Genomic DNA, 25275 nt, shown 5'->3' with positions numbered 1-25275 from the left:
TGATGAAAAACGATGACCCGTGACCTGTCGAATTTTCTCCAGATGGTCAGAAATGGTAATTTTTTAATGTTTAATTTATTGACTGTAAATGACTATCGCATGTGAATTAGAACTCTTAGAACTAAAATTAGTGTGTTTAGTCATTTTAATGCCTGAAATTGTTCGGAAAAGAAGCTTCTGAGTAGGAGAAAAAGTTGGTAAAAATGGCAATTTTGGTCACATTGAGGCTTTAAAAAGTAGGTATTCAACATGAGGCACAATCGAAATGAAATTTTGAATCAATTTTTCGACAGTCCAAAAAATCAATTTTCTGATGAAAAACGATGACCCATGACCTGTCGAATTTTCTCCAGATGGTCTGAAATGGTAATTTTTTAATGTTTAACTTTTTTAACTGCACAGGACTATTGCATGTGAATTGGAACTCTTAGTATTAAAATTAGTGTGTTTAGAGTCATTTTAATGCCTGAAATTGGTCGAAATAGAAGCTTCTGAGTAGGAGAAAAAGTCAGTAAAAATGGCAATTTTGGTCACATTGAGGCTTTAAAAAGTCGTTATTCAACATGAGGCACAATCCAAATGACATTTTGAATCAATTTTTCGACAGTCCAAAAAAGCAAATTTCTGATGAAAAACCATGATCCGTGACCTGTCAAACTTTCTCCAGATGGTCAGAAATGGTAATTTTTTAATGTTTAATTTATTGTCTGCAAATGAATATTGCATGTGAATTAGAACTCTTAGAACTAAAATTAGTGTGTTTAGAGTCATTTTAATGCCTGAAATTGGTCGAAATAGAAGCTTCTGAGTAGGAGAAAAAGTCTGTAAAAATGGCAATTTTGGTCACATCGAGGCTTTAAAAACTAGTTATTCAACAGGAGGGACAATCCAAATGACATTTTGAATCAATTTTTCGACAGTCCAAAAAAGCAATTTTCTGATGAAAAACGATGACCCGTGACCTGTCAAATTTTCTCCAGATGGTCAGAAATGGTAATTTTTTAATGTTTAACTTATTGACTGTAAATGACTATCGCATGTGAATTAGAACTCTTAGAACTAAAATTAGTGTGTTTAGAGTCATTTTAATGCCTGAAATTGGACGAAATAGAAGCTTCTGAGTAGGAGAAAAAGTCTGTAAAAATGGCAATTTTGGTCACATTGAGGCTTTAAAAAGTAGTTATTCAACATGAGGCACAATCCAAATGACATTTTGAATCAATTTTTCGACAATCCAAAAAATCAATTTTCTGATGAAAAACGATGACCCATGACCTGTCGAATTTTCTCCAGATGGTCTGAAATGGTAATTTTTTAATGTTTAACTTTTTTAACTGCACAGGACTATTGCATGTGAATTAGAACTCTTAGAATTAAAATTAGTGTGTTTAGAGTCATTTTAATGCCTGAAATTGGTCGAAATAGAAGCTTCTGAGTAGGAGAAAAAGTCTGTAAAAATGGCAATTTTGGTCACATCGAGGCTTTAAAAACTAGTTATTCAACAGGAGGGACAATCCAAATGACATTTTGAATCAATTTTTCGACAGTCCAAAAAAGCAATTTTCTGATGAAAAACGATGACCCGTGACCTGTCAAATTTTCTCCAGATGGTCAGAAATGGTAATTTTTTAATGTTTAACTTATTGACTGTAAATGACTATCGCATGTGAATTAGAACTCTTAGAACTAAAATTAGTGTGTTTAGAGTCATTTTAATGCCTGAAATTGGACGAAAAAGAATCTTTTGAGGACGAGAAAAAGTCTGTAAAAATGGCAATTTTGGTCACATTGAGGCTTTAAAATGTATTTATTCAACAAGAGGCACAATCCAAATGAAATTTTGAATCAATTTTTCGACAGTCCAAAAAAGCAATTTTCTGATGAAAAACGATGACCCGTGACCTGTCGAATTTTCTCCAGATGGTCAGAAATGGTAATTTTTTAATGTTTAATTTTTTGTCTGCAAATGACTATTGCATGTGAATTAGAACTCTTATAACTAAAATTAGTGTGTTTAGAGTCATTTTAATGCCTGAAATTGGTCGAAATAGAAGCTTCTGAGTAGGAGAAAAAGTCTGTAAAAAGGGCAATTTTGGTCACATCGAGGCTTCAAAAACTAATTATTCAACAGGAGGGACAATCCAAATGACATTTTGAATCAATTTTTCGACTGTCCAAAAAAGCAATTTTCTGATGAAAAACGATGACCCGTGACCTGTCGAATTTTCTCCAGATGGTCAGAAATGGTAATTTTTTAATGTTTAATTTTTTGTCTGCAAATGACTATTGCATGTGAATTAGAACTCTTAGAACTAAAATTAGTGTGTTTAGAGTCATTTTAATGCCTGAAATTGGTCGAAATAGAAGCTTCTGAGTAGGAGAAAAAGTCTGTAAAAATGGCAATTTTGGTCACATCGAGGCTTTAAAATGTATTTATTCAACATGAGGCACAATCCAAATGAAATTTTGAATCAATTTTTCGACAGTCCAAAAAAGCAATTTTCTGATGAAAAACGATGACCCGTGACCTGTCGAATTTTCTCCAGATGGTCAGAAATGGTAATTTTTTAATGTTTATTTATTGACTGTAAATGACTATCGCATGTGAATTAGAACTCTTAGAACTAAAAATAGTGTGTTTAGAGTCATTTTAATGCCTGCAATTGGTCGAAATAGAAGCTTCTGAGGAGAAGAAAAAGTCTGTAAAAATGGCAATTTTGGTCACATTGAGGCTTTAAAAAGTAGTTATTTAACATGAGGCACAATCCAAATGACATTTTGAATCAATTTTTCGACAGTCCAAAAAATCAATTTTCTGATGAAAAACGATGACCCGTGACCTGTCGAATTTTCTCCAGATGGTCAGAAATGGTAATTTTTTAATGTTTAACTTATTGACTGTAAATGACTATCGCATGTGAATTAGAACTCTTAGAACTAAAATTAGTGTGTTTAGAGTCATTTTAATGCCTGAAATTGGACGAAATAGAATCTTTTGAGGACGAGAAAAAGTCTGTAAAAATGGAAATTTTGGTCACATTGAGGCTTTAAAATGTATTTATTCAACATGAGGCACAATCCAAATGAAATTTTGAATCCATTTTTCGACAGTCCAAAAAAGCAATTTTCTGATGAAAAACGATGACCCGTGACCTGTCGAATTTTCTCCAGATGGTCAGAAATGGTAATTTTTTAATGTTCAATTTTTTGACTGTAAATGACTATTGCATGTGAATTAGAACTCTTAGAACTAAAATTAGTGTGTTTAGAGTCATTTTATTGCCTGAAATTGGTCGAAATAGAAGCTTCTGAGTAGGAGAAAAAGTCTGTAAAAATGGCAATTTTGTTCACATTGAGGCTTTAAAAAGTAGTTATTTAACATGAGGCACAATCCAAAAGACATTTTGAATCAATTTTTCGACAGTCCAAAAAATCAAATTTCTGATGAAAAACGATAATCCGTGACCTGTCGAATTTTCTCCAGATGGTCAGAAATGGTAATTTTTTAATGTTTAATTTTTTTACTGCAAATGACTATTGCATGTGAATTAGAACTCTTAGAATTAAAATTAGTGTGTTTAGAGTCATTTTAATGCCTGAAATTGGTCGAAATAGAAGCTTCTGAGTAGGAGAAAAAGTTGGTAAAAATGGCAATTTTGGTCACATTGAGGCTTTAAAAAGTAGTTATTCAACATGAGGCACAATCGAAATGAAATTTTGAATCAATTTTTCGACAGTCCAAAAAATCAATTTTCTGATGAAAAACGATGACCCATGACCTGTCGAATTTTCTCCAGATGGTCTGAAATGGTAATTTTTTAATGTTTAACTTTTTTAACTGCACAGGACTATTGCATGTGAATTGGAACTCTTAGTATTAAAATTAGTGTGTTTAGAGTCATTTTAATGCCTGAAATTGGTCGAAATAGAAGCTTCTGAGTAGGAGAAAAAGTCAGTAAAAATGGCAATTTTGGTCACATTGAGGCTTTAAAAAGTCGTTATTCAACATGAGGCACAATCCAAATGACATTTTGAATCAATTTTTCGACAGTCCAAAAAATCAAATTTCTGATGAAAAACGATGATCCGTGACCTGTCAAACTTTCTCCAGATGGTCAGAAATGGTAATTTTTTAATGTTTAATTTTTTGTCTGCAAATGAATATTGCATGTGAATTAGAACTCTTAGAACTAAAATTAGTGTGTTTAGAGTCATTTTAATGCCTGAAATTGGTCGAAATAGAAGCTTCTGAGTAGGAGAAAAAGTCTGTAAAAATGGCAATTTTGGTCACATCGAGGCTTTAAAAACTAGTTATTCAACAGGAGGGACAATCCAAATGACATTTTGAATCAATTTTTCAACAGTCCAAAAAAGCAATTTTCTGATGAAAAACGATGACCCGTGACCTGTCAAATTTTCTCCAGATGGTCAGAAATGGTAATTTTTTAATGTTTAACTTATTGACTGTAAATGACTATCGCATGTGAATTAGAACTCTTAGAACTAAAATTAGAGTGTTTAGAGTCATTTTAATGCCTGAAATTGGACGAAAAAGAATCTTTTGAGGATGAGAAAAAGTCTGTAAAAATGGCAATTTTGGTCACATTGAGGCTTTAAAATGTATTTATTCAACAAGAGGCACAATCCAAATGAAATTTTGAATCAATTTTTCGACAGTCCAAAAAAGCAATTTTCTGATGAAAAACGATGACCCGTGACCTGTCGAATTTTCTCCAGATGGTCAGAAATGGTAATTTTTTAATGTTTAATTTTTTGTCTGCAAATGACTATTGCATGTGAATTAGAAGTCTTAGAACTAAAATTAGTGGGTTTAGAGTCATTTTAATGCCTGAAATTGGTCGAAATAGAAGCTTCTGAGTAGGAGAAAAAGTCTGTAAAAAGGGCAATTTTGGTCACATCGAGGCTTCAAAAACTAGTTATTCAACAGGAGGGACAATCCAAATGACATTTTGTATCAATTTTTCGACAGTCCAAAAAATCAATTTTCTGATGAAAAACGATGACCCGTGACCTGTCGAACTTTCTCCAGATGGTCAGAAATGGTAATTTTTAAATGTTTAACTTTTTGACTGCAAATGACTATTGCATGTGAATTAGAAGTCTTAGAACTAAAATTAGTGGGTTTAGAGTCATTTTAATGCCTGAAATTGGTCGAAATAGAAGCTTCTGAGTAGGAGAAAAAGTCTGTAAAAATGGCAATTTTGGTCACATTGAGGCTTTAAAAAGTAGTTATTCAACAGGAGGGACAATCCAAATGACATTTTGGATCAATTTTTCGACAGTCCAAAAAAATCAATTTTCTGATGAAAAACGATGACCCGTGACCTGTCGAATTTTCTCCAGATGGTCAGAAATGGTAATTTTTTAATGTTTATTTATTGACTGTAAATGACTATCGCATGTGAATTAGAACTCTTAGAACTAAAAATAGTGTGTTTAGAGTCATTTTAATGCCTGAAATTGGTCGAAAAAGAAGCTTCTGAGTAGGAGAAAAAGTTGGTAAAAATGGCAATTTTGGTCACATTGAGGCTTTAAAAAGTAGTTATTCAACATGAGGCACAATCCAAATGAAATTTTGAATCAATTTTTCGACAGTCCAAAAAATCAATTTTCTGATGAAAAACGATGACCCATGACCTGTCGAATTTTCTCCAGATGGTCTGAAATGGTAATTTTTTAATGTTTAACTTTTTTAACTGCACAGGACTATTGCATGTGAATTAGAACTCTTAGAATTAAAATTAGTGTGTTTAGAGTGTGGTAAATATTTCTCCTTTACCGGGACTGAATTTGATACAGGAACATAGTAAAATAGCTCAATAAAATGAGAGGCAGAATCCGTGGTATTAGAGGTTCGGAATGGGCTTTATTCCATTAATTCGATTATAATCGGTTGCTCCCAATGTTCCGTCACCACGAAGGTTCAGGAAGTGAAGCACACACTTTATTGACAAGAAATGACTTTTATAGTACATACATGACAATGAAGTAAATGCAGTAGGCGTAACAATTGATAAGGAAAATGACGAGTTGTTCTGCGTAACCAGAAATGGGTGTAATAAGGCGAAAAAAGGAACATAATTGGTTGTGATGTCATGTATAGGTGGATCTATAAGATAATACTTGGCATGGATGCGCGCGCAGCAGTCTGACGTGTAATTGACGTGTAACTAGGGGGTGAAGGGGACTTGACATTTAGCTCTACATGTGGAGACAAGAAGTCTGGGGGGTCAAGTCAACCTAATCCCAAATCATATCTAACATCCTATGTTTAAAGAACTATGTTATCCATAAAAGAAGGACTCTCGGACAGAATCTATTCTATACTGACTGTGCGTGCATGTACAAGCGTCTAAGTGTCCTTCACTAAATGCGAGGGGGTAGGAATATTCCATGGTAACAAGGCTATGAATTACTTGCATGAGGACAGAGAAGCCGGCCTTTTGCTCGGTAACTGGAAGAATGTTTACTTAAGCTACTAGGCAGGAATGCATCGGCTGAGGGGGAAGCAGATAATTCGAAGGTGAAATACAGTTCTTGGCAGAGAATAGGCTGATGTCAGGCTTCGTGAGCCGCGCAGAGAATGAGACAAAGTTCATGGTCACAGATGCAGGCTCAGACTGGAGCTTTCAGAGGCAGAAGGCAAGAAGAGTTTGATGACAGAATCAGGGCCTACTTGCCTGGACTGTAAAATGGCATAAGTGAACCATATAAAGCCGGTGGCTTTTCATACTTAGGAATGGAATATCCGGCCTATTCATGGCGGATCTGACAGAGGACATGTTGACGGTGGACGCACATGTGTTTGCGTCTTTATAACTGGAACTGGAGGGAACACACAGGTACTTGTGACATGCACATAGAACTGTTGGGGTCCAAGATAGGGGACATAACTGACCAGAAAAATCCATATTTCCACATTCCCTCCTTGTCCCCTACTTGCCCGTTAAGAGATATCAATCTTCATTAATCCATTGATCTGTTCATATAACATCATTTGTTCTTCTTTCTTCTTCCGTGACAAATGAAATCTTGATGGTGGAATACACGATGTGGCACACAGACCACAGATCGCTGGTCCACATTGTAGACATAGACAGCAACTGAATAGTAGGAGAAGGCCAATACCTAGGAAGGATAGAACTCTCCATCCCCAGGCTGATATCATATTCCAAAACCAACTGGACCAAGTCCAAGTGCCTGGGTTCTGGTGCATCTGGCTTACAATCTTGTGAAGGCGAGTTATAGCTTTATATACAGATGGCGAATTTTCTGGTATGAATACGCAGCAGCTTGATCCGATGACCCTACAAGCTCCGCCTCTATCAGCCAGGATGACGTCAAGGACAAGACGATTTTGAAGCACAACAATCCGCATAGCAGACTGCTCTTCTGTTAAATTGCCTAAGGCGGAAATAGTTTCATTCACTACTGCTTCAAGGGTTCTAGTTAATCTACGTATCAGCTTACTATTGGTAACTGTACCTATATAGGGAAAGATGCCTTTATTGAAATCTACATACTTGTCCCATGCCGTCTCAGTATAATCGACAATTGGGAGATCTCTCCGCTCTCTATTGTGTACTAAATGAATATTTCTATAATAATCAGGAGGAGCTAGGAAAACAGGTGGCAAAAGGAATGCTATGTAGCAGGTACCATCCCAATCTAGAGGTAGACGCATATATGCAGTCTGACCACATATAAAGTAGGAGTGGCGATAAGCTCTGAATGAAGATTTGCCTTGATCACTGAATTCTACTGTAGTAGTGCATTGACTATGGCCCATATGTATGGAACCAACCTTTCTTACACACAATTCACCTTTTGCTGGGAATACTGACATGGTGGGTAAGACTAGCTCAACTTCGGATACGACATTTAGAATCATGAGATTAGGTGTAAAATTACCTAATCCATACACTTCATTTTCTAGATCAGTTCCTGTTCTTTTGGGGCGACCCTCCTTGTCAGGGTAGCAGACTTTGAGTAAAACTAGGTTCAGGTTTCCCCATATCCAATGATCTTGGTAAACTGCTGTGTCTGAGTCTATGGAATTGATTAAACTGAACCATGCTCCACAGGAGCCATTGTGTGTAAATGGGTGTGGAAAGAATGGCAGGACTCCTTCATAATTCTGATAGGGAGGGAGTCGGCCACACACCCAACAATTAGTAGCATTACTAGTCTGATGGGAATGATGTAACATACTAATGAAAGTGTTATTGCGCAGCGCAAGTCTATAGGACAATTCATGCGGGGGTAAGTCACTAAAAGAATGTTCTGCAATAACATTGTGAACATTTCTGGCAATAGGGTAATATATGTGCAACAACATACTGGTAATAATTATTAAAAGACTTAAGGAAAACAAAATTAATAATGTCCCTATACAATGGCTACGCAGTGATTTACAATACGCCTGTCGTTTCATCATTTTTCGCGACTGTTCATGATTCAGGTCTAGAGGATACATGTCAGAGACAGATTCAACCGCTTCACCTAGGAGAGGACTTAAACAATCAAACCGTCTGACGTCCTAGGCCTTAACTTAACTTTGTAAAGTTCGCTTTCAGTTTTTTCCACCAAAGGAAGTTTTGAATCAGTCTGTGAGGGAGTGCAGGGCACAATGTCTATATCCGAGGATTGTCCATGAAATTTTTTGATATGGCTTGAATGAATCCAGCCCTTGCGGCCCTCGATCTTCACGGCTGTTCTTGTGGTCAGCAGAACCAACTTGGGTGTCTTCCACCTGGGCTCCAGCTGAGTCTTTCGGTCGAAATTCCTCACAAAGACGAGATCCCCCGGAACTACGTCATGGGGTTTCACCTCAGTGTTGTCAGGAAAGGCTGCAGCTACCTGTGAACGACAAGATTGTAGTGCAGACATCAAGGAAGCCAAGTAATCTGTCAGCATATTACAGTCAATATCAGTTATTTTGCGTGGTATAGGCGTCCCCCACATATTTGGTGGTCTACCGAAGATCACCTCATACGGGGATAGCCCTGTTCGTGAATGTGCTACCATTCTCATGTAAAAGAGTGCAACGGGTAACGCTACTACCCAGTCGATACCTTTTTCTCTGCATATTTTGGACATTCTGATTTTCAGTATCTGGTTATGTCTTTCTACGAGACCTGCTGCTTCGGGGTGTCGGACACAGTGGAATTTCCACTGATAACCTAACAGAAGTGAAACGTGTTTCATTAATTCGGATGAGAACGGCTGGCCGTTATCTGAGTGAACAACACGTGGTAAACCGTATCGTGGGAAGAATTCTCGAACCAACTGTTTGGCAGTAGTCGGGGCAGTGTAATCTGAAACCGGGTACGCCTCTGTCCAACGGGACAGAGCGCAGACAACTACGAGAACATATTTGAATCCTCGACATCGTTCCATCTGGATATAATCCATCTGTAGGACTTCAAAAGGGTGATCAGGAGGATGAAATCCACCCTGTTCTACGGGAACACTTTTTCCTGGGTTGAACTGGCAACAGATCATACAGGTACGGACCTTTTGTTTGGCTGCTGCTCGTAAATGTTTATTAAACCAAATGTGTTGAATGCTGTCTAGCATAGCTTTTTCTCCTAGATGTGCCGGACTATGTATAGTGTTAATTATAACTTGGACCATTGAATCAGGAAGGAACCATACAGACTTTTCCTTCATCATCCATCCTTGGTCCGTTTGGATCCCTCCTAATTCAGTCCATTTCTTTATTTCGTCTGGTGTAGCATGTGTCTGTATGTCAATTACGTCAAGAGTAGGATCTTTAACTGTCATACAATGTGTCGGCATCGGGACTATTGTCTTTGTCATGTCGGGAGTTTGAGTTTGAGCAGTCTGTTTAGCCGTTCTGTCGGCTAGATCATTGCCTTGGGAAATGATATCAGTAACTTTCGTATGAGCTTTACATTTCATAATTGATATTGCAGTAGGTAGATGTATTGCATCTAATAAGGCATGAATGAGGGGTCCGTGCTGAATGTGGGCACCGTGGGAAGTTAAATAACCTCTCTCTCGCCACAGCACACCGAAGTCATGTACAACTCCGAATGCATAACGTGAATCAGTGTATATGTTGACTTTTTTATTCGTGGCTTGAATACAGGCTTGTGTCAGAGCGATGAGCTCTGCGGCTTGAGCTGACAAAGTATTTATACGATTAGTTTCAATGACTTCAGTATCTGTTGTGACTGCATAAGCGGCCACTAATTCTCCTGTACTTGTTCTCATACATGAACCATCTACATAAAATGTCAAGTCTGGATCTGACAATGGAACATCGGTCAAGTCTTGTCTGGGTTTTGTCGTTACAGTAATAACTTCAATACAGTCATGGGCTAGTGGGTCTGTTCCGGTTACTGGCAAAAGTGTGGCAGGATTCAATGTGTTACAGCGTCTTATTTCTATATGTGGCTGAAACAATGTAAGTTCATACCCTGTAAGTCGTGCTATGGTCAAGTGTTGTGTTTGTGTTCTATTTATAAGAACCTCTACTGCGTGTGGTACTTGAACTGTCAATGGATGTCCTAACACTATGGCATCGCTTTGTCTGATTGCTAAAGCCGTCGCTGCCACTGATTTCAGACATGCAGGCAAAGCCTGAGCTACGGGATCTAATGTACTAGAAAAATAAGCACATGGTTTGTGTGCTCCTGCTTGATCCTGTGTGAGTACTGACAAAGCAGTACCTTCGCGTTCTGTAACAAAGAGTGTAAACTGTTTTCTGTAACATGGTGTTGCTAAAACAGGTGCTTGACATAAAGTTTTCTTTAGGCTTTCAAAAGCTTGTGTATGTTCTTGTGTCCAAGGGAGAACAGTCGATGTGGCTGCCTCCTGGGTTGTCAACTGAATGAGTGGTTTTGCTAGAAATGCATATTGCGGGATCCACTGTCTACAGTATGAAGTGAGGCCTATGAAAGCCCGCACCTCCTTTTGTGTCTTGGGTATTGGCATGTTAGCTATTAACTGAATGCGGTCTGGTGTAAGCTGCCTTCCCTCCTTGGACAGCGAGTGTCCAAGATAAATAACTCGCTGGACACAGAATTGCAGCTTAGAAGGGGACACCTTGTGCCCTTTTTCGGCTAGAAATTGTAAAACTGTCAGTGATGCTTTTTCACATTCAGGTTCGCTTCGGGCGGTGATCAGCAGATCATCGACGTATTGAAGCAGAGCAGTGTTAACTGGCATGTGGATACTGTCAAGTTCTCGTTTCAGTGCTTGGCTATAGATGCTGGGGCTTTCTGTAAATCCTTGAGGTGCGCGTGAGAATTTAAAGCTACGTCCATTTAAACTAAATCCGAACAAATATTGGCTTTCCGGATCTATTGGGACGCTGAAAAAGGCATTCTTGAGATCGATTACAGTGAAGAATGTCGCTTCGGAATCAATAGCTGTCAGTAATGACGAGATATCTGGGACCACAGGGAATTGTGGCACAATGCATTTGTTTAACTCGCGCAGATCAATAACCAATCGATATACTGGCGGGGCCTTCGGATCTGTTCGTTTAAGAATCGGTATTATCGGTGAATTACATATATTGGAGTCTGTTTCCACAACTACTCCTTGGGCAATGAGCTCGTCAATGATTTGTAGTAAAGCCACTACAGCATCTGGTGGTAACTTGTATTGTCGCATTCGTGGTAGCACCACTCCTGCCTTTAATGTGACTCGATATGGTGTAATATTCATGCATCCAACATCAGTAGGGCCTTGTGCCCATAGACGTGTAGGTAAAATCTGTAATCGGGGATCCATGTCTCTAGACACATAGTGACCTTTAAAATCACGTAAAAACAATCTTACTCCTTCCGGAGAACAACATATTATAGCTCCTAGAGCTTTTAACGTTTTTATTCCTAATAGATTTTCTGGACATGATTTAGTAAGCAATAAATCTGTAGTTCGGGTCAAAGGTCCTATCGCAAGTGGCAGAGGTTGTGACACTTCATTAACAATAGGTTTTCCTGAAAAACCAAGGGAAATATTCTGTGAGCCTGAGAGGGGTGCCCCTGGAACTTCACTACGTTTTATGGTCGTTCGACTTGCCCCTGTATCGAGTAGAAATTTTCTATCTTGGCCTAATAATTCACTATGTACATAAGGTCCTTCTTGGTCTACTGGGATTTCAATAAGGGGTAAGTCAACTTCCCTCTCTAGGCTTGTTCATGCGTAACGCTGATACTCGGGATATTCATACTGTGCGGTCTGATACATTTGTCGTGTTGTTGTTTGTGTGGCAGCAACAGGCAATGGGGGTGCAGCTGGCACAAACTGTATTGGCTGTTGTGCGGCTGGCATGGCCTGGGCATGCTGCATAGCTCCTTGTTCATTCTGATCTTGTCTGAGTGGCCGTGATCTTTCTTGTGTTTTACCTATGGCGATATTATGTTTTAAAACTGGACAATCGTGTACGCAATGGCCTGGCTTTTTACAATAATTGCATGTCCCTTTTACAGGTCCTGCTGAATCGGAATGTGTCATACCCCTTTTATGCCCTTCAGCTGGAACTGTCTGGGAAACTAACATTTTCATTTTCGTGTCTTTCATGCGTCTGTGTTCATGTTCTTGTTCCTCTCTAATTCTATTGTGATGGTACTGTAACATTTGTAACATTTGTGATGGAGTGTTACCTTGCCAGGTACTCTCGAATTTTAATACTCTATTCTTTACTGGGGGCAGAGCATTTTCTACTAATTTTGTTACAAACAGATGTGGGTATGATTCGCTACTTGCTTTTATGCCACTATTTATACCAAAACATTTTTCAAATCGGGCATAGTAATCACTAGTGTCACAGGCTGAAATTGTACCCCAATCTTCCTTTTTCGTAGTTAATAAACGCGGCAGTACCTGTACTAGTAATCCTGGTAATGCCTTAGTTTTGTCCCCAAGCCCTGCTCCTGCAGTTCGGGCCTTTTCTTCAGCTTCTAACACTGACCATTCTATCTTTTGGTCTCCTACCTCCCACTCTTTTTCCTTGAGTTTTTCATAAATGCCAGCAGGCATCAATACCTTTAATATTGTCATAATGTCGGGGTAGGTATACTCTCCCATGAGTAACATGTCTTTAATTTCTCGGTGAAAACCCGCTGGGTCTTTGTCATGACTGGGTACCACTTTCTTCATTTGTAACAATTCTATTTTCGATATGGGCGTATATACAAATACGCGTTTAAACTGATTGTCCTCACCCTTTATTGGGTGCACTTCTCGTAAGGGATTCTGTCTATCTATGTGATACGTAGTTCTTTCCTTGACGGACAATGGAACATGTTCTGAACATACAAAAAGAATATACTGCTTTCTTGATTCTAGAATTTCTTTAATTAATTCAGTACCTGGACCTCTCCATTTATTCATAAGTAATTCAGTCAGTATGTCAGGCAAGGGACCAGGGTCCGAATGCTGACTCCGATATAGTATAATGAGTTGTTGAATCATATAAATCCCAGCTAACCTTTGTTCATCTGGGGAAAGATTCAAAAATGTGCGTACTACTGTATCATCACTATATTTTCCGGGACTGTCCCCCCAATGGACAGCTGCCCTGGCTAAATCTTGTTCATCCATAGAATCGAGGAAATGATAACCCCTTCGTTCTCGGAGTAGTTTGTCGGCGGTTTGGAACGAATGCTCGTTAGACCTTATATTAATTATAGGTATTTGAAAATTCCTGTTATTATCTGGACATATCGGATGTATTGAGTCAGTATGATATCTAGTCTGATTCCTATTACAAGATCTTCCTCTACCTACATAGGCTATGGTGTCCGACTGTCCTGTGGGCAGTCCTGACCCTTCTTCCTCGTTTTGTTCGAACTCGTCTACCTCTAATCGCTCTTCGTGTAGGCGTTCTATTTCTTTACGGATCTTTCGGCACATGGCTATTATACAATTTTGTTTATCATGTCTCCCTTCTGATATATTCTGGCTCCATCTTGTAAGAATTTTCATTGCTTCCGGGTCTACCCCCGGTCGGTCTTGATTTCTGATCACACAGTTTATGAGGAAACGTAACAGTTCCCCCTGTATCTCTACTTTCTGGTATTCCATAGCTCTGTAAATACATTCTGGATCTCGCCCTGTTTGGACAAAATGATATATATTATCTAGATGCGCAGTCATTCCTGGTAACTTCGCTAAATACACTGCGGCTCGTCTGATACGCAATGATGCTAGGGTCATTTCGTCCTCCTTTCCAGGCACCGGGTCATATCTACAATCTATAAGAAGTTCCTTAAGCGCACGGGCACTAAGGAGTTTGGGTGTACGTGAATGCGCTGACTCTTGAAAAGTAAGTTTATTTATTCTGGGTGGCGTAGAAAAGATATTGGTAGCTCCTCCCGCGGCCCCATCTGGGGCGTCGGGTGTAAAAGGATTCGTCGAACGTGACACAGCAACTACAGGTGTGGACACAGCCATAGAAGTAGCTGTAGGAGCGGATACAGAAACAGATGTGCTTGCCGGAACTTGTGACTCGATTTGTTGCTGTAGGGATACGGGCACTGGATCTTGGCGTTGAACCTCCCTGGTATGCGGTCTATGTGGGGCGGAATTAGCATACTCGGGAGCTGCGTCATCTAAATATGAGGAAAGAAAAACATCTTCTGCGGTTCTAGGATGCCCCTTAGGATGTACCTTTATTGGGAACAATGGGGTTGGCAAGTCTTTTGGTGTTTCTGGAGTAGCCTTAGGTAATCCTTCGGCCAGAAGGGGATACGTACCATTCATAAGGGCATTTCTTTGTCTGTCTACTTGTTCTGATTTCACTCGGATACCTTCCTCAATTAATAGATTCTCTCGAACTTTATTGGAATTCTCTTTACTCTTCTCTTCCTGTCTACGTGCTTTTTCTGTTCGTCTATGTGATTCTTTACGCCATAATTCAACGGCATCTTTCTGTGACTGTCTGACTTTCCTTTTCCATAACTCTTCCTCGACTTTCATGATGCACTCTGCATCCCAGGTCCCCGCTGTGGGCCACCTCTGACTTTCTGGTAATCCCTTGGTATAGTCTACCCATAAATCAAGAAATAATATAGCGTCTAAGCCATGTTTGTGATACATAAAGTGCCCTGGAGTGTCCCTAGGAGGAATAGGGACGGCTTCTTCGAGAACCCCTTTTCTGGTAGTGATCTGTCTTAATTTCGAAAAGAGCGGCATATTGAGAACTGACCTTATACTTGATTTTGACCTGATACTTGAATTTGAACAGACTTAATACAATAAACACGATAATGAACAGTCATTCATACCACGATATACAGAACATACTTAAACACTTTAAACATTAAACATTAAACCTTTAACTGAAACAACAATGATGATCGTCTGCATAACTAATCACCAAGCTTAATTCTCGACAATAACTAGACAATAACTAGACACTTCGGAATACTTCGGAATACTTGATATACTGCTAAACAGTACAGATACACTGCTAAAACAGTGCAGACCGGATTTGTGTACCCAAACCCGTCTTGACCGGCACAACCTATGTGCACGTCAGAAATGCCTCCCCAGCAATGGTACTCACCGGGTAGCTTCGGAAACGGAAGGCCTCAGTAACTTGAATTTGAACCGGACTGGACTCGACTCGACTCGACTCGTCGGACACTGGGCTTGACTTCGGACTGGTGGGTCTCTGTATACCTCGGATCTTGCTCTCTCAGCTAGGCTCTGGTCGGGATACTTCGCACTTCTCACCGCCTCGTCTGGGTGTTGATCGCAGTCTCAGTCGCCCCCGCTTGACCGGAGGGAGATACAGGAAATCCTGCTGGTACGCGTTATTGTCCGTCCAGCTGTGGCAGGAGACCGGGCCTGCAACGCACCGCCGGCGCGTGAGATGAGAAAGTGTCCCTATTCGGGCGCCATCATGTGGTAAATATTTCTCCTTTACCGGGACTGAATTTGATACAGGAACATAGTAAAATAGCTCAATAAAATGAGAGGCAGAATCCGTGGTATTAGAGGTTCGGAATGGGCTTTATTCCATTAATTCGATTATAATCGGTTGCTCCCAATGTTCCGTCACCACGAAGGTTCAGGAAGTGAAGCACACACTTTATTGACAAGAAATGACTTTTATAGTACATACATGACAATGAAGTAAATGCAGTAGGCGTAACAATTGATAAGGAAAATGACGAGTTGTTCTGCGTAACCAGAAATGGGTGTAATAAGGCGAAAAAAGGAACATAATTGGTTGTGATGTCATGTATAGGTGGATCTATAAGATAATACTTGGCATGGATGCGCGCGCAGCAGTCTGACGTGTAATTGACGTGTAACTAGGGGGTGAAGGGGACTTGACATTTAGCTCTACATGTGGAGACAAGAAGTCTGGGGGGTCAAGTCAACCTAATCCCAAATCATATCTAACATCCTATGTTTTAAGAACTATGTTATCCATAAAAGAAGGACTCTCGGACAGAATCTATTCTATACTGACTGTGCGTGCATGTACAAGCGTCTAAGTGTCTACACTAAATGCGAGGGGGTAGGAATATTCCATGGTAACAAGGCTATGAATTACTTGCATGAGGACAGAGAAGCCGGCCTTTTGCTCGGTAACTGGAAGAATGTTTACTTAAGCTACTAGGCAGGAATGCATCGGCTGAGGGGGAAGCAGATAATTCGAAGGTGAAATACAGTTCTTGGCAGAGAATAGGCTGATGTCAGGCTTCGTGAGCCGCGCAGAGAATGAGACAAAGTTCATGGTCACAGATGCAGGCTCAGACTGGAGCTTTCAGAGGCAGAAGGCAAGAAGAGTTTGATGACAGAATCAGGGCCTACTTGCCTGGACTGTAAAATGGCATAAGTGAACCATATAAAGCCGGTGGCTTTTCATACTTAGGAATGGAATATCCGGCCTATTCATGGCGGATCTGACAGAGGACATGTTGACGGTGGACGCACATGTGTTTGCGTCTTTATAACTGGAACTGGAGGGAACACACAGGTACTTGTGACATGCACATAGAACTGTTGGGGTCCAAGATAGGGGACATAACTGACCAGAAAAATCCATATTTCCACAAGAGTCATTTTAATGCCTGAAATTGGTCGAAATAGAAGCTTCTGAGTAGGAGAATAAGTCAGTAAAAATGGCAATTTTGGTCACATTGAGGATTTAAAAAGTAGTTATTCAACATGAGGCACAATCCAAATGACATTTTGAATCAATTTTTCGACAGTCCAAAAAATCAAATTTCTGATGAAAAACGATGATCCGTGACCTGTCGAACTTTCTCCAGATGGTCAGAAATGGTAATTTTTGAATGTTTAGTTTTTTGTCTGCAAATGAATATTGCATGTGAATTAGAAATCTTAGAACTAAAATTAGTGTGTTTAGAGTCATTTTAATGCCTGAAATTGGTCGAAATAGAAGCTTCTGAGTAGGAGAAAAAGTCTGTAAAAATGGCAATTTTGGTCACATCGAGGCTTTAAAAACTAGTTATTCAACAGGAGGGACAATCCAAATGACATTTTGAATCAATTTTTCGACAGTCCAAAAAATCAATTTTCTGATGAAAAACGATGACCCGTGACCTGTCGAATTTTCTCCAGATGGTCAGAAATGGTAATTTTTTAATGTTTAACTTATTGACTGTAAATGACTATCGCATGTGAATTAGAACTCTTAGAACTAAAATTAGTGTGTTTAGAGTCATTTTAATGCCTGAAATTGGACGAAATAGAATCTTTTGAGGACGAGAAAAAGTCTGTAAAAATGGAAATTTTGGTCACATTGAGGCTTTAAAATGTATTTATTCAACATGAGGCACAATCCAAATGAAATTTTGAATCAATTTTTCGACAGTCCAAAAAAGCAATTTTCTGATGAAAAACGATGACCCGTGACCTGTCGAATTTTCTCCAGATGGTCAGAAATGGTAATTTTTTAATGTTCAATTTTTTGACTGTAAATGACTATTGCATGTGAATTAGAACTCTTAGAACTAAAATTAGTGTGTTTAGAGTCATTTTAATGCCTGAAATTGGTCGAAATAGAAGCTTCTGAGTAGGAGAAAAAGTCTGTAAAAAGGGCAATTTTGGTCACATCGAGGCTTCAAAAACTAGTTATTCAACAGGAGGGACAATCCAAATGACATTTTGAATCAATTTTTCGACTGTCCAAAAAAGCAATTTTCTGATGAAAAACGATGACCCGTGACCTGTCGAATTTTCTCCAGATGGTCAGAAATGGTAATTTTTTAATGTTTAACTTATTGACTGTAAATGACTATCGCATGTGAATTAGAACTCTTAGAACTAAAATTAGTGTGTTTAGAGTCATTTTAATGCCTGAAATTGGTCGAAATAGAAGCTTCTGAGGAGGAGAAAAAGTCTGTATAAATGGCAATTTTGGTCACATTGAGGCTTTAAAATGTATTTATTCAACATGAGGAACAATCCAAATGAAATTTTGAATCAATTTTTCGACAGTCCAAAAAAGCAATTTTCTGATGAAAAACGATGACCCGTAACCTGTCGAATTTTCTCCAGATGGTCAGAAATGGTAATTTTTTAATGTTTAATTTTTTGACTGTAAATGACTATTGCATGTGAATTAGAACTCTTAGAACTAAAATTAGTGTGTTTAGAGTCATTTTAATGCCTGAAATTGGTCAAAATAGAAGCTTCTGAGGAGAAGAAAAAGTCTGTAAAAATGGCAATTTTGGTCACATTGAGGCTTTAAAAAGTAGTTATTTAACATGAGGCACAATCCAAATGACATTTTGAATCAATTTTTCGACAGTCCAAAAAATCAATTTTCTGATGAAAAACGATGACCCGTGACCTGTCGAATTTTCTCCAGATGGTCAGAAATGGTAATTTTTTAATGTTTAACTTATTGACTGTAAATGACTATCACATGTGAATTAGAACTCTTAGAACTAAAATTAGTGTGTTTAGAGTCATTTTAATGCCTGAAATTGGACGAAATAGAATCTTTTGAGGACGAGAAAAAGTCTGTAAAAATGGAAATTTTGGTCACATTGAGGCTTTAAAATGTATTTATTCAACATGAGGCACAATCCAAATGAAATTTTGAATCAATTTTTCGACAGTCCAAAAAATCAATTTTCTGATGAAAAACGATGACCCGTGACCTGTCGAACTTTCTCCAGATGGTCAGAAATGGTAATTTTTAAATGTTTAACTTTTTGACTGCAAATCACTATTGCATGTGAATTAGAAGTCTTAGAACTAAAATTAGTGGGTTTAGAGTCATTTTAATGCCTGAAATTGGTCGAAATAGAAGCTTCTGAGTAGGAGAAAAAGTCTGTAAAAATGGCAATTTTGGTCACATTGAGGCTTTAAAAAGTAGTTATTCAACAGGAGGGACAATCCAAATGACATTTTGGATCAATTTTTCGACAGTCCAAAAAAATCAATTTTCTGATGAAAAACGATGACCCGTGACCTGTCGAATTTTCTCCAGATGGTCAGAAATGGTAATTTTTTAATGTTTATTTATTGACTTTAAATGACTATCGCATGTGAATTAGAACTCTTAGAACTAAAAATAGTGTGTTTAGAGTCATTTTAATGCCTGAAATTGGTCGAAAAAGAAGCTTCTGAGTAGGAGAAAAAGTTGGTAAAAATGGCAATTTTGGTCACATTGAGGCTTTAAAAAGTAGTTATTCAACATGAGGCACAATCCAAATGAAATTTTGAATCAATTTTTCGACAGTCCAAAAAATCAATTTTCTGATGAAAAACGATGACCCATGACCTGTCGAATTTTCTCCAGATGGTCTGAAATGGTAATTTTTTAATGTTTAACTTTTTTAACTGCACAGGACTATTGCATGTGAATTAGAACTCTTAGAATTAAAATTAGTGTGTTTAGAGTCATTTTAATGCCTGAAATTGGTCGAAATAGAAGCTTCTGAGTAGGAGAATAAGTCAGTAAAAATGGCAATTTTGGTCACATTGAGGATTTAAAAAGTAGTTATTCAACATGAGGCACAATCCAAATGACATTTTGAATCAATTTTTCGACAGTCCAAAAAATCAAATTTCTGATGAAAAACGATGATCCGTGACCTGTCGAACTTTCTCCAGATGGTCAGAAATGGTAATTTTTTAATGTTTAGTTTTTTGTCTGCAAATGAATATTGCATGTGAATTAGAACTCTTAGAACTAAAATTAGTGTGTTTAGAGTCATTTTAATGCCTGAAATTGGTCGAAATAGAAGCTTCTGAGTAGGAGAAAAAGTCTGTAAAAATGGCAATTTTGGTCACATCGAGGCTTTAAAAACTAGTTATTCAACAGGAGGGACAATCCAAATGACATTTTGAATCAATTTTTCGACAGTCCAAAAAAGCAATTTTCTGATGAAAAACGATGACCCGTGACCTGTCAAATTTTCTCCAGATGGTCAGAAATGGTAATTTTTTAATGTTTAACTTATTGACTGTAAATGACTATCGCATGTGAATTAGAACTCTTAGAACTAAAATTAGTGTGTTTAGAGTCATTTTAATGCCTGAAATTGGACGAAAAAGAATCTTTTGAGGATGAGAAAAAGTCTGTAAAAATGGCAATTTTGGTCACATTGAGGCTTTAAAATGTATTTATTCAACAAGAGGCACAATCCAAATGAAATTTTGAATCAATTTTTCGACAGTCCAAAAAAGCAATTTTCTGATGAAAAACGATGACCCGTGACCTGTCGAATTTTCTCCAGATGGTCAGAAATGGTAATTTTTTAATGTTTAATTTTTTGTCTGCAAATGACTATTGCATGTGAATTAGAACTCTTAGAACTAAAATTAGTGTGTTTAGAGTCATTTTAATGCCTGAAATTGGTCGAAATAGAAGCTTCTGAGTAGGAGAAAAAGTCTGTAAAAAGGGCAATTTTGGTCACATCGAGGCTTCAAAAACTAGTTATTCAACAGGAGGGACAATCCAAATGACATTTTGAATCAATTTTTCGACTGTCCAAAAAAGCAATTTTCTGATGAAAAACGATGACCCGTGACCTGTCGAATTTTCTCCAGATGGTCAGAAATGGTAATTTTTTAATGTTTAACTTATTGACTGTAAATGACTATCGCATGTGAATTAGAACTCTTAGAACTAACATTAGTGTGTTTAGAGTCATTTTAATGCCTGAAATTGGTCGAAATAGAAGCTTCTGAGGAGGAGAAAAAGTCTGTAAAAATGGCAATTTTGGTCACATTGAGGCTTTAAAATGTATTTATTCAACATGAGGCACAATCCAAATGACATTTTGAATCAATTTTTTGACAGTCCAAAAAATCAATTTTCTGATGAAAAACGATGACCCGTGACCTGTCGAATTTTCTCCAGATGGTCAGAAATGGTAATTTTTTAATGTTTAACTTATTGACTGTAAATGACTATCGCATGTGAATTAGAACTCTTAGAACTAAAATTAGTGTGTTTAGAGTCATTTTAATGCCTGAAATTGGACGAAATAGAATCTTTTGAGGACGAGAAAAAGTCTGTAAAAATGGAAATTTTGGTCACATTGAGGCTTTAAAATGTATTTATTCAACATGAGGCACAATCCAAATGAAATTTTGAATCAATTTTTCGACAGTCCAAAAAAGCAATTTTCTGATGAAAAACGATGACCCGTGACCTGTCGAATTTTCTCCAGATGGTCAGAAATGGTAATTTTTTAATGTTCAATTTTTTGACTGTAAATGACTATTGCATGTGAATTAGAACTCTTAGAACTAAAATTAGTGTGTTTAGAGTCATTTTAATGCCTGAAATTGGTCGAAATAGAAGCTTCTGAGTAGGAGAAAAAGTCTGTAAAAAGGGCAATTTTGGTCACATCGAGGCTTCAAAAACTAGTTATTCAACAGGAGGGACAATCCAAATGACATTTTGAATCAATTTTTCGACTGTCCAAAAAAGCAATTTTCTGATGAAAAACGATGACGCGTGACCTGTCGAATTTTCTCCAGATGGTCAGAAATGGTAATTTTTTAATGTTTAACTTATTGACTGTAAATGACTATCGCATGTGAATTAGAACTCTTAGAACTAAAATTAGTGTGTTTAGAGTCATTTTAATGCCTGAAATTGGTCGAAATAGAAGCTTCTGAGGAGGAGAAAAAGTCTGTATAAATGGCAATTTTGGTCACATTGAGGCTTTAAAATGTATTTATTCAACATGAGGAACAATCCAAATGAAATTTTGAATCAATTTTTCGACAGTCCAAAAAAGCAATTTTCTGATCAAAAACGATGACCCGTAACCTGTCGAATTTTCTCCAGATGGTCAGAAATGGTAATTTTTTAATGTTTAATTTTTTGACTGTAAATGACTATTGCATGTGAATTAGAACTCTTAGAACTAAAATTAGTGTGTTTAGAGTCATTTTAATGCCTGAAATTGGTCAAAATAGAAGCTTCTGAGGAGAAGAAAAAGTCTGTAAAAATGGCAATTTTGGTCACATTGAGGCTTTAAAAAGTAGTTATTTAACATGAGGCACAATCCAAATGACATTTTGAATCAATTTTTCGACAGTCCAAAAAATCAATTTTCTGATGAAAAACGATGACCCGTGACCTGTCGAATTTTCTCCAGATGGTCAGAAATGGTAATTTTTTAATGTTTAACTTATTGACTGTAAATGACTATCGCATGTGAATTAGAACTCTTAGAACTAAAATTAGTGTGTTTAGAGTCATTTTAATGCCTGAAATTGGACGAAATAGAATCTTTTGAGGACGAGAAAAAGTCTGTAAAAATGGAAATTTTGGTCACATTGAGGCTTTAAAATGTATTTATTCAACATGAGGCACAATCCAAATGAAATTTTGAATCAATTTTTCGACAACCAAAAAAGCAATTTTCTGATGAAAAACGATGACCCGTGACCTGTCGAATTTTCTCCAGATGGTCAGAAATGGTAATTTTTTAATGTTCAATTTTTTGACTGTAAATGACTATTGCATGTGAATTAGAACTCTTAGAACTAAAATTAGTGTGTTTAGAGTCATTTTATTGCCTGAAATTGGTCGAAATAGAAGCTTCTGAGTAGGAGAAAAAGTCTGTAAAAATGGCAATTTTGTTCACATTGAGGCTTTAAAAAGTAGTTATTTAACATGAGGCACAATCCAAAAGACATTTTGAATCAATTTTTCGACAGTCCAAAAAATCAAATTTCTGATGAAAAACGATGATCCGTGACCTGTCGAATTTTCTCCAGATGGCCAGAAATGGTAATTTTTTAATGTTTAATTTTTTTACTCCAAATGACTAATGCATGTGAATTAGAACTCTTAGAATTAAAATTAGTGTGTTTAGAGTCATTTTAATGCCTGAAATTGGTCGAAATAGAAGCTTCTGAGTAGGAGAAAAAGTCTGTAAAAATGGCAATTTTGGTCACATTGAAGCTTTAAAAAGTAGTTATTCAAAAGGAGGGACAATCCAAATGACATTTTGGATCAATTTTTCGACAGTCCAAAAAAACTCAATTTTCTGATGAAAAACGATGACCCGTGACCTGTCGAATTTTCTCCAGATGGTCAGAAATGGTAATTTTTTAATGTTTAATTTATTGACTGTAAATGACTATCGCATGTGAATTAGAACTCTTAGAACTAAAATTAGTGTGTTTAGAGTCATTTTAATGCCTGAAATTGGTCGGAAAAGAAGCTTCTGAGTAGGAGAAAAAGTTGGTAAAAATGGCAATTTTGGTCACATTGAGGCTTTAAAAAGTCGTTATTCAACATGAGGCACAATCGAAATGAAATTTTGAATCAATTTTTCGACAGTCCAAAAAATCAATTTTCTGATGAAAAACGATGACCCATGACCTGTCGAATTTTCTCCAGATGGTCTGAAATGGTAATTTTTTAATGTTTAACTTTTTTAACTGCACAGGACTATTGCATGTGAATTGGAACTCTTAGTATTAAAATTAGTGTGTTTAGAGTCATTTTAATGCCTGAAATTGGTCGAAATAGAAGCTTCTGAGTAGGAGAAAAAGTCAGTAAAAATGGCAATTTTGGTCACATTGAGGCTTTAAAAAGTCGTTATTCAACATGAGGCACAATCCAAATGACATTTTGAATCAATTTTTCGACAGTCCAAAAAATCAAATTTCTGATGAAAAACGATGATCCGTGACCTGTCAAACTTTCTCCAGATGGTCAGAAATGGTAATTTTTTAATGTTTAATTTTTTGTCTGCAAATGAATATTGCATGTGAATTAGAACTCTTAGAACTAAAATTAGTGTGTTTAGAGTCATTTTAATGCCTGAAATTGGTCGAAATAGAAGCTTCTGAGTAGGAGAAAAAGTCTGTAAAAATGGCAATTTTGGTCACATCGAGGCTTTAAAAACTAGTTATTCAACAGGAGGGACAATCCAAATGACATTTTGAATCAATTTTTCGACAGTCCAAAAAATCAATTTTCTGATGAAAAACGATGACCCGTGACCTGTCAAATTTTCTCCAGATGGTCAGAAATGGTAATTTTTTAATGTTTAATTTATTGACTGTAAATGACTATCGCATGTGAATTAGAACTCTTAGAACTAAAATTAGTGTGTTTAGAGTCATTTTAATGCCTGAAATTGGACGAAAAAGAATCTTTTGAGGACGAGAAAAAGTCTGTAAAAATGGCAATTTTGGTCACATTGAGGCTTTAAAAAGTAGTTATTCAACATGAGGCACAATCAAAATGACATTTTGAATCAATTTTTCGACAGTCCAAAAAATCAAATTTCTGATGAAAAACGATGATCCGTGACCTGTCGAACTTTCTCCAGATGGTCAGAAATGGTAATTTTTTAATGTTTAATTTTTTGTCTGCAAATCAATATTGCATGTGAATTAGAACTCTTAGAACTAAAATTAGTGTGTTTAGAGTCATTTTAATGCCTGAAATTGGTCGAAATAGAAGCTTCTGAGTAGGAGAAAAAGTCTGTAAAAATGGCAATTTTGGTCACATTGAAGCTTTAAAAAGTAGTTGTTCAACAGGAGGGACAATCCAAATGACATTTTGGATCAATTTTTCGACAGTGCAAAAAAATCAATTTTCTGATGAAAAACGATGACCCGTGACCTGACGAGCTTTCTCCAGATGGTCAGAAATGGTAATTTTTTAATGTTTAAGTTTTTTGTCTGTAAATGACTATTGCATGGGAATTCGAACTCTTAGAACTAAAATTAGTGGGTTTAGAGTCATTTTAATGCCTGAAATTGGTCGAAATAGAAGCTTCTGAGTAGGAGAAAAAGTCT

Source organism: Triturus cristatus, chromosome 1_2 (assembly GCF_964204655.1).
Source record: "Triturus cristatus chromosome 1_2, aTriCri1.1, whole genome shotgun sequence".
In the NCBI taxonomy this organism is placed as follows: Eukaryota; Metazoa; Chordata; class Amphibia; order Caudata; family Salamandridae; genus Triturus; species Triturus cristatus.
This window is presented reverse-complemented; position numbering follows the sequence as displayed.